At 44.5% G+C, this 15217-nt stretch overlaps 1 pseudogene; it reads left to right on the forward strand.

Annotated features, from left to right (window-relative positions):
• Positions 1–10563: 10563 nt before the first annotated feature.
• Positions 10564–14846, forward strand: LOC147087307 (putative G protein-coupled receptor 139; annotated as a pseudogene).
• Positions 14847–15217: the final 371 nt, after the last annotated feature.

Here is a 15217-nt window from a genome sequence, read left to right on the forward strand (position 1 = left end):
GTTAACAAGGCGATCCACTGCTAGGTTACCAAGGAGTGGGGGATCAAGCTTTCTGATGGGCTGCTACCTTTCCTACATGACAAGGGGCGAATCGCTCCTGGAGCACTTCCCATAGCTTACAGAGAAGAGCAGAATGTAATAAAGAATTACCAGCTGATGAGCAAAAATCATTTGTATGATATAGGGGAAGGGCCAGACGTAGCTGCTGTCGGACCAGATATTAGTTTCATCCGTAATTGTGTAGTGAGTGGCGAGAATTACTACAATTACTTCTGCTTGTTGAGAGGAGTGGGCGGGAACGTGAAATCCCACTGGCAATTTTGGGGTGTCCATATCAATGAGGGCACATCCAGTTATAGTTTGGCCATCCACATAGTATGATGATCTGTCTATGCACACATTTCAAGTTCCAGGTATGACATTAGCCTTTATTGGATTTGGTTCCATATCTAGTACTGGGAATGGACACTGGTGTAAGCTTCCCTCATAGGCGAGCATAAGGGGTATCAGTGTAGTTCGTTTAGGAGAAAGGTATGATTCGCTGAGAGGGCATCTTAGTCTCACTTGGTTTTAGCAGCAGATTAAGGGGCGTGTGTGGTAAATGCAAAATCACTTTCTGTAGTCCGCTGATGTAAGTAAAATGATTGACAGCCCAAAATATTGCCAACCGGTGCCGATCACACACTGAGAATGTGCCTTCTACCCCTCGTAAGATATGTGAGGCATAAGCGATGGGGTGTAGTGTCTCATTAATTGCCTGGTTCTGACTTAAAATGGCACTTTAGCTGGAAGGTGTTGAGCCTACTTCAAGGTGAAGGGGCTGAATATGATCCGGGGAAATGAGAGCTGTGGCCTGTATCTTGACTCGTTTCAAAGCACTAACCGCAGCAGAATGGTGGTCTCCCGATACGGGTTGTATCTCTTCCACGTCGCCCTTTAAAAGATCATACAAAGGTTTAGCCAAGTCTGCAAATTTCGGAATAACATTTCGTTGATATCCAACCAGGCGTAGAAAGGATCGCAGTGCAGTCTTTGAAACTGGCAGTGAAAGCCGCTGAAAAGTCTCTACCTTTTGATCGTCCAGACAGAGGCCGTTTTCTGAAATTTTTACTCCCAAAAATGTAACCTCATCATTTGCCAGCTGAGCCTTTTTTGGATTTACTTTGAGCCCTGCCTTCTGTACTAACCCTATCAATTCATCTAGAAGTTCTAGGTATTCCTCCATTGTTTCAGTAGGAAGGAGCAGATCATCAACATACTGTAGATGGACCGATGGTTTAGAAAAATCTTTAACTCTTTTGCCATTTACTGATGAAAGGTCGATGGCGAGTTATGAAACCCCTGCGGTTAACACTTAAATGTGTAGCCCTGCCCTTCAAAAGTTAACGCAAATTTATGCTGGTTCTCCTGAACAACAGGAGTACTCCAGAAACCATTCGCTATGTCTAGAGCAGAGAAGACTGTGGCCTTGGTGGGTATGGATGTTAACACTGAAGGGGCTCGACTAACAGTCGGACTCTGACGTGGGGAAGCTTTGTTTAGGGCTCGGTAATCAATAGTAAGCCTCCACGATCCATCTGGCTTCCTTACTGGCCATGCAGGGGAATTAGTGGCAAACGACCCTGTTCTTCTAATGAGACAATGACTGTTCACAAATACAAAATACTTTCTCGGGGAATCGGGTACCAGTTGCATGCACGATGGAGTGGCCCATTAATTTGTGTTTCCCCTTCCTTTCTTCCGCAGTCGTGTTCAGATATAGCAAAGGCAGCTGCATGTTTGGTCAGTAAGGATTTAACAACAGGCAGGGAATGTTTCGGCAGCGTGATCTGCTCAGGCTTCTTTATAGCAAACACCGTGAGCGTCTGAAATCTGCACTATGTCTCCTGGTTTAGGTTCAAAGCATATACAGTTCTGATTGTAATCTATAATAGCTGTCATTTCCCTTAGGGTATCGTTCCCAAGTATTCCCATTCTATTTGTCATACACATATACAATGGATCGGTATTTTTACGGGGAAGGTCTCAAGGCAAATACTAAGTGCCTCCCCTGGATATACGGGTGCTTGTGCACCGGTGACTCCCGTTATGACGACGCTACTTTTGCCTATTTCAAGTTGGGGCTCGGTGTCTGGGGAATGCAGGATTGTAACAGATAACCCACTGATTATTAGCATAGTCAGCTGTCGGCCCACAGGCAGCAAAGCTGAGAAAACTGGTCGACCATGGCCATCTCGTCTGAACACCACTTCAGACCAGGCCAGTGGGGCGGGACTCCGTCATTGTGGGCCATTAAATTGTTGGGGCGGTGGTGGGGGTGGGAATAATGAGCTCATGGCTGGAGCCACTGGACTCCCCGAACTCTGGTTCAATGCAAGAGTTTGCATTATTCTCTCCTTATGTGAGCCTCGGGCATTTATTTTTCAGTCCATTGGATTGGGTGAGCGGGACGAACCATATTTCGAGTAATTATTATTATTCCTCCCACCTCCTGAGCCTGTCTGTCTCGGATTCTGCCAATCCTTTGCAAAGTATCCCACGTTTCCACAGTTATAACATATGAACTGTTTTCTTCGGGAGTTTGACACCGGAGGGGCCTGAGGCCCCTCAACTACATTCACTGGCGTTTCTGTTATTGGTGTCCGGACCTGAATTTTAGCATAATCCCATTCAGAAGTAGCATCTCTTAATAGGTTGGCCCGCTGTGAGTTGTGGGTGACAGTGTGCCCCAAGGCTGTTCGCAGTGAGGTCTGAATATTCTTTAATTATATTGTCTTAAATGCTGCTTCATCTTTCCCGTTTAATGCATCAGTATTGGGGCGGGCCTGTGTCATCTCCTCAATAGTGTACAACCGATCCCCGATTGCAGCAGGGGTCTCATGAGCCCCTTGTTGGGTCTGGTTTAATTTCTGGACCAAATCAATAGTATCCAAACCTAGAGCTGTCTGTATGTATGTGATTAAAGCATTTAGGGTATTTCCCACATTAAATGCCAGGAATGGGAGACTGGTCCATATATCCGGAGTCAGGGTAGACAGTACACCATTTTTCATGTCACTATCCTCAAAATTGGGGTGTTAATTCCGGAATGCCACTGTACGTTGCCTTAGCTCTATACAGCATTTATGTGGGTTAACTGGTCCGAATTGCTGGCGACATCCCTGTAACTCTGCATAGTTCAGGGGCTTGGATCGTTCATAAGTACCTGCCCACAACATTCCCGGAGGGCCTGCCGCTGGTGGTACTGCTTGTGCTGCTTGAGCCTTATCACCTACCACAGCTGGTGCTGGTGGTGGGTTAGGAATCACTTGGGTGCGGGTCAGAATTTTAACTGGGGCTTTAACAAGTACAGGCTCGCTCACTGAGGTTTTTATACTGTTATTCGCGTAGGCTGGGGGCCTCCCAGCCAAGTTATTGGTGGCATACGAGATGGGGGCCTTTTGGGAAGCAGACACCAAGGGAGAGAATAGCTGTCCATTTAGCCTCTCGTATTGCTGATCGCAACACCCGGGGGAGTCTATTCCTGTAACTGCCACTGTTCCAGCCCATTGTTTCCCCAACAGTTTTTCTAATTGTTGTATATTACTGTGGCATTGTTGGTGGTCTAACTCCCTGTGGGGACACTGAAGAGCCTCTCTAAGGGACTCTCGTGACTCATTTAGTTGACTGATCAGGCAGTCAATGGCCCAGAAATTCGGGTCGGGGGCTTCCCGCAGGTGAAAGCCCCCGACCTACATTAAACTAGCGCACCGACATTTGAGGCTTGGGCCTGCGTGGATTTCCTCTCTGTGGCCCGGTCCAGCTCCCGGCATGCTGTGCTTGCGTGATCCAGCGGCGTAGTTAGTGCAATGCGTCCACTGGGATCACTTGAGCCATGGGCAACCAATTGGAGCGGGTAAAAGCCCATTCATATGATTGACAGACAGACCTGTCAACCTTATGTATACTCCAGCCACCAAAACAGTAGTTAACCTTCAAATAATTTTTTTAAACACATCACACTTTTTAAATAAATTATAAATAACATTACATAACAATTTGAACAATAATTTAAATTTAAAAAAAATAATAATTTTTTTAAAGCGGAGCTAAAAATACACCTACCTTAGATTAAAGTATTTAAAAATATTAAACCTGTGGAAAAAAAATTTCAATTTTAAGTAATTGACCACTTACCTTTTAAAATGACGTCCTTATGCCTGGTTATTACATTTCTAAAATGTAGAGACTTATGTGCACGGAAAAACCTGTAAAAAAAAGGAAGTTCAACACGCACGCACAGACTCCCGCACGCATGTGTTCGACCTCTGAACCCCTTCGTTCAGATGAACGGAAGTGCCGGCTTTCCGCGCATGCGTAGTGCATGCAAGATACCGGCAGTTCCATTTGGTCCATGCGTGATTGCTCCGTGCATACTCACGTGTTGGGACCCGAATTTCTGGGCCATTATCTTTTGTTCAGAAGGCTATTTGGCTTTTAGCCTCTTCAAGGTTCTGCATTGCAGCGCTGGCGTGAACGGTGTTAATAATCTGTTGCTGCATTATTGCTGCCGAGTCACCGACATGTCCCTGAAGAATTGCATTCTTGTTTTTTAACTCTAAGGCTTCTTTCTCCGATTTTGACTTTTCACTCTGTAACGTTAGATTCTCTCTTAACTCTTCCCACTGAAACGTTAAATTCTCCTCCAAATGCTGCGAGTTTGCACCCGTTAACGTTAGATTGTCTTGTATCACCCGTAGTTTGTCTTTTTCTAATTCATCCTGATCATCTTCCATTTCTAGGAAGGTTTCTTTATCTTGTTCCACACAATACACTGCGGCATAGATCAGTAGCTGCACTGCCCTATCCGCCTTCCATCACTTCTCCTTAACTTGCTTTTCAATGAACGCAAAAACGTCCTCCAAAGATACTCTCACATCCTTTGTTAGACATTCTACTATCAATGGCTGCAATTGTGCATCATCGCACTTCTTCATTAACTTCGCTTTATAATCTAAAAAAACAATCTCACTCGACATTCTAATCTCAACTTAAAGAGACACTATCTGATAGATAACCTAACCTTTCACAACAACTTTCATTGATCAGACGAAAAGCCAAACGAAAATCCAAACGCCTGCCTTATGCACAATAGACCTGATCTCAATTAATATTCACTACCCCACGTTGGGAGCCAATCTGTAGCTTTTAAAAGCTCTTATAATAATGTGTCCGTGACTACACAAACCACTCCGTGTTCAGCTATTTGGGTATCAGTTAAACAGGTTTATTAAACATTAAACATCCAGTACAAAGCAGTAGTACTGAACAAGGAGATAGTCAGAGTCTGTTCCTCGAACCCGGCGTTCCTTCCCAGTGACTGCGGCGTGGTCTCCTGATTTTATCTTGCTGTGCTCTGTTGACTGAAGCTCGCTTCCTTGGGATTTTGCTGTGTTCTGTTGACCAAAGCTCGCTTCCTTGGGATTTTGCTGTGTTCTGTTGACCGAAGCTCGCTTCCTTGGGATTTTGCAGTGTTCTCTTGACCAAAGCTCGCTTCCTTGGGATCTCGCTGTGTTCTGTTGACTGAAGCTGCTATCAATCTCTGGCTACACGGTGCGCTGCTTTCGATGTTCAAAACCTAAATCTTTATATCCTTTTACCTCTCGTTTTGCCTACGTAGCAGTAATTAACCCTCTGACACCAGGTAAAAAGTCTTGCTTCCCTCGGTAGCCATTTTATGACCAGGTTGATCCCACTAGGTTTGTCTCTATGCATTACAAAGTATCCTTATCTTAGATGTTCACTTTGCACAAAAGATTTCCTAGAACATTTTCTAAACAGACTCTCCATCCTATAATTTTCTACTGAAGGATGTATCCAACTCCTATCTCCCTCTCTCGTTCTTATCTCTTTACGCATAATATTGCTGAATTCCTCGTCTCCATAAACTTAGCACTACATTCCATTACTTCATTAATTGTAAACACAGCAGTGTTTTTAGTCAGGTTGGCATAATTTCCCATCCTGCTTTGCTCTCAGCCATTCGCGATTTTATACAGGCTTGTATGCTTTTAACATACAATTTCACATTTTATAGTTATGTAAAAATGGTTATAGAATCTTAATAATTTTTACTAAATCCTGTGGTTACACCCTATCCTAAGGAACCACAGTGCCGTGGTCAGTTTGCCCATCCTCCCTGCATTCTTTTTTCTCATCCATACAGGTAGAAATTACCTTGTCCCTGTTGGAAAAGGTCCAGGCAGAGGCTCATCCATCACTACATCCTGGGTCCCCAAACCTTCCTGAATCGCAGTCACTCCCTCCTGTCCCTGACAACTGACGAAATCTAAAGTACTACTTAATCTGAAGGCTGTGACTGCCTCCTGGAATTAAGTGACCAGATCATTCTCCCCATCCATTCGGCATGGCAATGTCTTCAGCTCGTATTCCGGCTCAACAATTCTGAGCCCAAGTTCCTCGAGTTGCAGAGACTTACTGCAGATGTGGTTGCTCGGGATCGTGATGCTCTCCACAGAATCCAATCGCTGCCGTTACGACACACCACCTGTCCTACCATCACAAAACTTGTTTTATTTATTAATTATTAGTTAATGATTTTATTCAATCGATATTTTTCTGGTTAATTGTTGTATCATTTTATTTAGTTTAATTTAGCAATTTAATAATACTAGCAAGTTATTGTTTATCAGCTCTTAATTTCCCCCCTTCCCTAACATAGAGAGCAAAACAGAGCTGCAACACTCATTAACCAATCACCTGTCTGCTCCTCCAAAACGTCACTCTTTGTTGTTTTTCAATTGGAGCCTCCCGCTGACGCACCTTTTGACACAATTTTGTTGTAGCATGTCTTTGTCACCCGTATTAACTTTTTCAATTCCCTCCTGTACTTTACATAATGTTCCTGGTTATTAACGTAATTTTTTTTCTGGCATTTTTCATAAGGCTACTTCTTTTTCAAAGCTCTGTGATATTTCAGTGCAGGGCTGGATGTTGTACAGGTCTGTGTCCTTACACTGCAGGGCTGTGTGTTGTACAGGTCTGTGTCCTTACACTGCAGGGCTGGATGTTGTACAGGTCTGAGTCCTTACACTGCAGGGCTGTGTGTGGTAACGGTCTCCGCCCTTACACTGCAGGTCTGTGTGTTGTACAGGTCTGTGTTTTTAAACTGCAGGGCTGTGTGTTGTAACGGTCTACGCCCTTACACTGCAGAGCTGCATGTTGTACCGGTCGGTGTCAGTTTATTCATCAGGCATTGAGCATTTTGATATCGGATTGTATGAGGATGCAATGGAGGTTGACGTAGGGCATCGTTGCTATGGAATGACAAATGGGACTGAAGCATAAATAATGTTCAACAAGTGTCATTCTGAGCTAACAGCTAAGGTGGAACTTATGGTTATGATATAAAGCAGGTGCCTGGGACTAAAGATGCAGGCTTCAGTCTTGTCAATGTGTGCATCGAAAAATTTGTGATGCATCCAAAAAGGAATGTTGGCCCAGTAGTCAGACGACATGGTGACAGAGCGGAAGGGGTAGGATGTGCGGTGGGGAGGGGGATCGAGAATGATATAATTTTAACGGGTGTACAAGAACAGAAAGTTCGGTGGGAGTTTGGGCACAAATCTTTGAAGGTGACAGGACCGTGTAACCAAGCAGCTGATAAAGCCTAAGCAGTCCTGGGCTTTATAAACATAGGCGTAGATTACAAACACCAGAACGGTATGTTAAACCTATATAAATGTGGGCAGGTGGAGTGTTTTGCCCAATTCTCGGCACTACACCTTAGGAAGGACGTGAAGCATTGCAGAGGGTACCGCAGGTATTTACTGGATAGGATCCAGAGATGAGGAGTTGCAGTTACGTGGACAGATTGGATAATGTACGTTTTTATCGTTCATTGGAAGTGGGCATCGATGGCATTTATTTCCGTCCCTAGTTGCCCTTGAGAAGTTGGTGAAGAGCCAGCTTCTTGAACCGCTGCAGTCCGTGTGGTGAATTCACACCCACAGTGCTGTTAGGGAGGGAGTTCCAGGAATTTGACCCAGCGACGATGAAGGATCGGCGATATACTTCCAAGTCAGGATGGTGCGTAACTTATAGGGGAGCTTGCAGGCGATGGTGTTCCCATGCTCCTGCTCCACTGTGCTTCTAGGTGGTAGAGGTTTCGGGTTTGGGAGCTGCTACCGAAGAAGCCTCGGCGAGTTGCTGCAGTGCAACTTGTAGATGGTCCACACTGCAGCCACGGTACGCCGATCGTGGAGGGAGTGAATGCTTAATGTGGTAGTTGCGGTGCCAATAAGGCGAGCTGCATCATCCTGGATGTTATACAGCTTTTTCAATGTTGTTCTATCTGCACTCATCCACGTAAGTGGAAAGTATTCCATCACACTCCTAACCTGGGCCTCATAGATGGTGCCAATGTTTTGGGGAGTCCCCAGGTTACCCTGCTTCTGACCTGGTCTGGCCAAGCTGGGGTTGTTCTCCTTTGAGCAGAGAAGTGTGGAGGAGATTTCATAGGGTTTTTTTTATATCTAGAACGGTTTCAGATAGAGTAAATTAAGGTAAACTGTTTCCACTGGCTGAAGGGTCGAAAGCCTTAGGACACATATTTAAGATGGTTGGGGAAAGAACCAGAGTCGACATGAGGAAAATCAGTTTTATCCAACGAGTGGTTAGGATTTGCAATGCACTGCCTGATAGTGTGGTGGATACAGATTCAATAGTCGCCTTCAAATGGGCATTGGAGAACACTTGATGGAGGAACAAGTGTGGGGATGTGGAAAAACATCAGGAGAGTGGGACTAACTGGATTGCTCTTCGAAAGAGCCTCGATGGGGCGAATGGATGAACTATTCTATGACTCCATGATTTTGCAGTGCTTGGAGATGGAGTTAAAACTATTGTCGTCAGCGTACAATTAAAAGCTGATCGCATATCCATGGATGAAATCTCTAAATGGAGCATGTAGATCAGGACGAAGAGCGGCCGATGATCGATACTTTAGAGGCAACAAAGGGAACGGAGCTGTGGGGTGGTGGCTGTGGAGAGAAAGCATTGCAGGAGATTCTCTTGCTCCGATCAGATAGGTAAACGTGGAAATATCAAGGGGAGTCACATCAGAAGGGAGGCCAAGGTCAGAGAAAATAAGAGGCAACGGAGCAGAGGAGAGACGGAGTTTCTACAGTTGATAAATGTATGATTGAGGGTTTCAGTCTCAGCTGAGGCAGGGCAGAGGACGGCCATGTTATGCTGACAGAAGTACACGCCTCTTGTGATGGAGATGATATTCGGTCGGATTGTCAGGTGAGAGATGAATAGGGATCTGAGGTTAAAAATCCTCATACTCAGCCTGAGACAACAGCGAGGGATGAGGATGGAATCAGCGACAAGGGTATGGAGTTTGCGTTGGGGCCAAATATGAAGGCCACGCTATTCCCAATATTTTACTGGAGTAAATAGCATCTCATGGAATCAGGTTGTTGCAGTTTGATAACACAGAGGGTGTGGAGAGTCGAGGGAGATGGCGGCGAGCCGGAGTTGGATGTTGTCAGCAGACTTGTGGAAACAGACCACATGTCTGTAGATGATGTCACAAAGGGCAGCATGTAGATGAAGAAGAGGAGAGGCAAGAACCGAAAGTTCAGAGACTCCAGAGATAAATGTGCTGCTATGGGAAGAGAATCCATTGCTGAAGATGCTCTGGCTACGATCAGATCTGTAAGACTGGAAACAAGTGAGGGCAGCCCCACCGAAAGAGGCCAGTGTCAGAGGTATGGAGAGATCACGGGTGGGTTTGCTGCTGGTTCGGAGGCGAGGCTGGAGATGGCGAGGGGTGAGGTCATGGAGGGATTTAAATCAAGGATGAGAATTTACATTTAATTCGTTGGCAGACTGAGGGACAATGAGTGTCAGTGAGGGCGACAGTGATGGGAAAGCGGGATTTGAGCAGGGCTGGAGGTTGACAGCAGAGTTTGGGTTCGGTTGAAGTTGATGGAAGGTGGAGGTTTGGTTCCGGCCAGGAGTGAACAGGAGGAATGGAGTCAGCTGTTGGCACTGTTCTAAATTTACTGGAGCCGTTAACCTATGTAGAATAAACAGGTAAATTTCTGCTGTAAAATAGCTGAGAGAGGAATGTCAATGGGGCACGTTTAGTTACTGAATCCTAATATAATCCACGGTAATTTCTAGTTTAAAATCCTGAACATGGACTTTAACTGTCCCTGAGTCAGAGACTGAAAGTTCACATTTTAACTGGGAAACTCCAGGGACAGGGAGCAGCGTGTCTGCTCGAGTCCCTGGGTTCAGCGTACACTGCGGAGAAATCATTTACAATTATAATCGATCGATAGCAGTGAACATGGCCAATACAACTACAGGAAACTGTAAATGAAGGCGCTCATTATTGTTGGATCCGTCCTGTAGGTGAGAGCTTTCTGCCTTATTCCCCAGAGAGGTGTGATTAACTTGTGGTCATTGAGATGTTTGTGTTTTATCCATCACATTAATGGGATCAGTGTCAATGATGTAATGTGTTTGTTCAAGTGACTGTAAATAATAGCAATGATCAGGGGTATAACTGTGTCATTGGAGACTTATCCCCTGTATAAATCAGGGCCCATTGGAACGGATCAGCTCGGTGTGTCTGCCGGAGCTGTGGGTTCCACTCCAACAGCAGTCACCGCTTCTCACGGAAATGGGATATCCAGTAATCTATCAGATAGAAGACATTTACTATACTGTCCTTGCAGCCGTTGGAGTTCCTGGTAAGCCTGTATCTTTGCTATTAATGGTGTAAATCGATGTTAACTGTGCTGTTGCACTGGGTAATGTTTCACTCTCTCCATGTTTTACACAGCTGCCTGTTCATTTCAACCAGTGGAAGAATGAAATGTCCTCAGTCTCTGCTCTTTCTGTCTTGTCGCAGCTGCAGTATATCTGTAATGATCTTTGTACATCCAGCCCTGGCATTGCTCTGGGATCATTCTCTGTACTGAATCAGCTGCCTGGGCTAAGAGTATGTATTAGCTGTTATCAGTTTCATCTTGTGGAACTAACCTGTTCTGGAATATTTATACCGCAAATGTTTTTTCAGTGATTAATAATGAGAAAGTTCACGGTGTCAGTGTTACAATGAGGTAGTGCAATGTACTCCCTCCTCGATAACATGGTTCAGTTTGACTGGGATTTCAATGTGTGCATTGGTTATCACTGTTATGAAATATTATTTCACTGTGTGTGTATCTGACGGCACTCCAGAAGTCTGGCGGCTGAACTAAGATTGCTGCTGTCTCTTTCACATCTCATTCTCTCCTTCAGTGGCGATGGATTCACTGGCTGTCACTGGACCTCATTGTAAAATGAAATGTTTTGAAGTTATGTTGTAAAAGTTTGCACTGTATCTGTAGGAATCAATAGCCCTTCTATTGATCTGGAGCTTATAGATAGCAGCGGTGAGGTTGGAGTTGAGTTAATTGTACATTCCCGCCATCTAACGCTGTATTTTATAATTACCGGAGAAGGGACTTCAAGTTTTGTCAGCTCTGTCTGAAAGAGGCATTCGAGTCTGTCTCTTCCTTGCATTGCAGATGAAGTTAACTGTGCAGAGGAACAGGTGGCGAAATGAGTGCCCTGAATAAACATTAAACGGTTCACCATTGGACAAACTTACGCTGATAATACGATCACTGAGCAAGGAGCTGGTGAGCAGAATTTGGGCGTAGGATTTTAGGATTGAATCGGGTATGAACATGAGCTGTGACAGAGAGATTACAGACAGTGCGGAAATATAGAGGAGGGATATAGAAAGAGAGAAGTAGAGAGTGCTTTGACAAAGCGAGTAATGACAGTGCGGAAATATAGAGGATGGATAGAAGAAGCGAGAGGGAGAGAGAGCTTTGACAAAGAGAGCACAGACATTGTGGAAAAATAGAGGAGGGATAGAGAAAGAAAGAGGGAGAGAGAGCTTTGACAAAGAGAGCACAGACAGTGTGGAATTATAGAGGAGGGATAGAGAAAGAGAGAGGGAGAGAGAGCTGTGACAAAGAGAGCACTGACAGTGCAGAAATCTAGAGGAGGGATAGAGAAAGAGAGAGGGAGAGAGAGCTGTGACAAAGAGAGCACAGACAGTGCAGAAATATAGAGGAGGGATAGAGAAAGAGAGAGGGAGAGAGAGCTTTAACAAAGAGAACACAGACAGCGCAGAAAGATAGAGGAGGGATAGAGAAAGAGAGAGGGAGAGAGAGCTTTAACAAAGAGAACACAGACAGCGCAGAAATATAGAGGAGGAATGGACAAAGAGAGAGGGAGAGAGAGCTTTGACAAGGAGGGCACAGAAAGTGCAGAAATATAGAGGAGGAATAGAGATAGAGAGAGCGATGTAGAGCTTTGAAAAAGAGGGTATAGATATTGCAGAAATATAGAGGAGGAACTGAGAAAGAGAGAGGGAGAGAGAGCTTTGACAAAGAGGGCACAGACAGTGCAGAAATATAGAGGAGTAACTGAGAAAGAGAGAGGGAGAGAGAGCTTTGACAAAGAGAGCACAGACAGTGCAGAAATATAGAGGCGGGATAGAGAAAGAAAGAGGGAGAGAGAGCTTTGACAAAGAGAGCACAGACAGTGTGGAAATATAGAGGAGGGATAGAGAAAGAGAGAGGGACAGAGGGCTTTGACAAAGAGGGTGCCGACAGTGCAGAAATATAAAGGAGTAACTGAGAAAGAGAGAGGGAGAGAGAGCTTTGACAAAGAGAACACAGACAGTGTGGATATATAGGGGAGGGATAGAGAATGAAAGAGTGAGAAGGCAAGACAGAAGCAAATGTTACAGTGAAAATGATTGAGAGAGAGCTACTGAAACTTCGAGTATAATTATAAGTAAGAGATGTGTTATTAGGTTGTGGTCAAATTGGGAGGGATTATATTGTTGTGTGTTTGTCCGTCAGCACTTCAGTCTGTTTTGGTAAATATTATTTTTCCTTACGTTATGAATTACTATTGCACGTAATTCTATTGATTTAAATAATAGGATCCATGATTTATTGATCATAATGAGTTATTAAATCATGGATTTTAAATGCTGTACATCAGTTGAATTGAATAAAAAATGAGGTTGAACTCATTTGAATTTGATGCAACTGATGTGCTGAGTAAAAATATTGATGCCAATTTACACCAACGAGCTGTTCACCGACACCAGTAACCACAGACATTACTGATTGAATGCATTAATTGAGTTGTGTTACTGAAATGTATGAATTAGATTTCCACTAACTCTGCTACCGTCTCTCCCTGTGAATGCCATCCTCTCCTCCGACTGCATTGAATCCTCTAGCTCCTCCTCCGTTGCTTCAGGTTGTAGGATTTCCCAAAACCTGTGCTCCTGACTCCCCTGCGGCTCCCACATGTCCTTTTCCTTTTCTCCACTCCAATCTCACTCACTGGCTCGGCCTCCAGCTGCCTCTTTCAATCTGATCCAAATCCTCAAACACACCACAGCGGCTCTCGGCCGTTCCCGTTTAATGCCAGCCCCTGTCGGCTCTCTGAACCCAGAGCAACGAACCAGCTGCACCTCCACCTGTCCCCAAACCTTCCCGCTTGAATCACTTTCCCTCGGTCTGGAGATCAAATCCAGATTTAACACTTTGGATTCCGACTCTGTAAAACCCCTTTTCTCTTCCCCACCGTCAATGTGCCCTCAGTCAGCCCTTCCAGTGTATCCGGTGCTCACCTTATTCACTTTCTGTGTGGATTTCACAATTCATTCTCGATAATTGTGTTTTAAAAAATATTACTTGCCGGAAAGTGCTGCCCAGGTCCATGAATGAGTTTCCACTGTTCGATGCAGCAACAATTCTGGAAATTTCAGCCCAGATCCTGTCAAACTGCTGCTTGGGCTCCAGGCCTGATCAGTAATTTATCTGCTACTTTTTCTCTCTCTTACAGTTAACGTGGTGGCGATTGTGATCCTGTCCCGAGGAAAGTGCGGTCTCTCCAAATGTATCACTCACTACCTGGTGGGAATGGCAGCGGCCGATCTCCTGGTCGTTATCACTGATCCCGTATTGAAGTGGATTGTTCTGATCTATTTCCCATTTTCATTCTTGAACATTACTCCTGTGTGCAGTCTCGTTGGCTTCTTGGGTTTTGCAACCACGGTGGTTTCTGTCTGGCTCACAGTCGCTTTCACCTTTGATCGGTTTGTGGCCATTTGTTGTGAGAAGCTGAAAACAAAATATTGCACCGAGAAAACTGCGGTCGTGATTATCGGGACAGTGAGCATGCTCGGCTTTTTAGTGTCTGTCCCCTGGTACTTCAGATATGAACCTGCCTATATATTTCATAATGTTCCCTGGGAATGTTCCATTAAACCGAGCTTCTACACTTCCGTTGCATGGGGAGCATTTGAGTTGTTGCACCTCATTTTAACCCCTTGTGCACCGTTCTTCCTGATTTTGCTGCTCAATGCTCTGACGGTCAGACGTATTTTAGCGGCCAGTAGAGTCCGCAGGGTACTCCGGGGCCGCAGCGATGGAGAGAATCACAAGGACCCAGAGATGGAAAACCGAAAGAAATCCATTGTTTTACTCTTCAGTATAACCGGCAGCTTTATAATGATGTGGGTGACCCAGGTTTTGTTTAACATTTACCGGCGAATTGCAGGTATTCGGTTTTATTACTCCTTCACCGACCCTCGTTATATCACAGAACTGACAGCAACAATGCTTCAGCTTCTCAGTTCCTGCACCAACACTTGTATTTATGTCCTGACCCAGAATAAATTCAGAGAGGAGCTGAAGATCGCGGTGAAATACCCATTCAAGCGAATTGTTAAATTAATTAAACCATAGTTGGATAGATAGATAGATAGATAGATAGATAGATAGATAGATAGATAGATAGATAGATAGATAGATAGGTAGATAGATAGATAGATAGATAGATAGATAGATAGATAGATAGATAGATAGATAGATAGATAGATAGATAGATAGACGGACAAATAGACAGATAAACATACATAAAGAGACAGGTGAAAAGTGAAAATGAGAGATAGCGTGAGCCCTAAAAAGAGAGAAAAGCAGAGGTCAGAACTGGGAACCTAAGAGAGAGACAGAATGGAAACGTAGAGAAACACAAATTGAAAGTGATTGCCGAGTGTAGATTTGCAATATAACAAGCTAAAGAAAGCAAAAACAGCAAATAAGCAAGGATTAAGAGA

The sequence above is a fragment of the Somniosus microcephalus genome, unplaced genomic scaffold (assembly GCF_052327205.1).
Source record: "Somniosus microcephalus isolate GS21.2 unplaced genomic scaffold, FLI_Smic_1.0 unresolved_chr6, whole genome shotgun sequence".
Taxonomy (NCBI): Eukaryota; Metazoa; Chordata; class Chondrichthyes; order Squaliformes; family Somniosidae; genus Somniosus; species Somniosus microcephalus.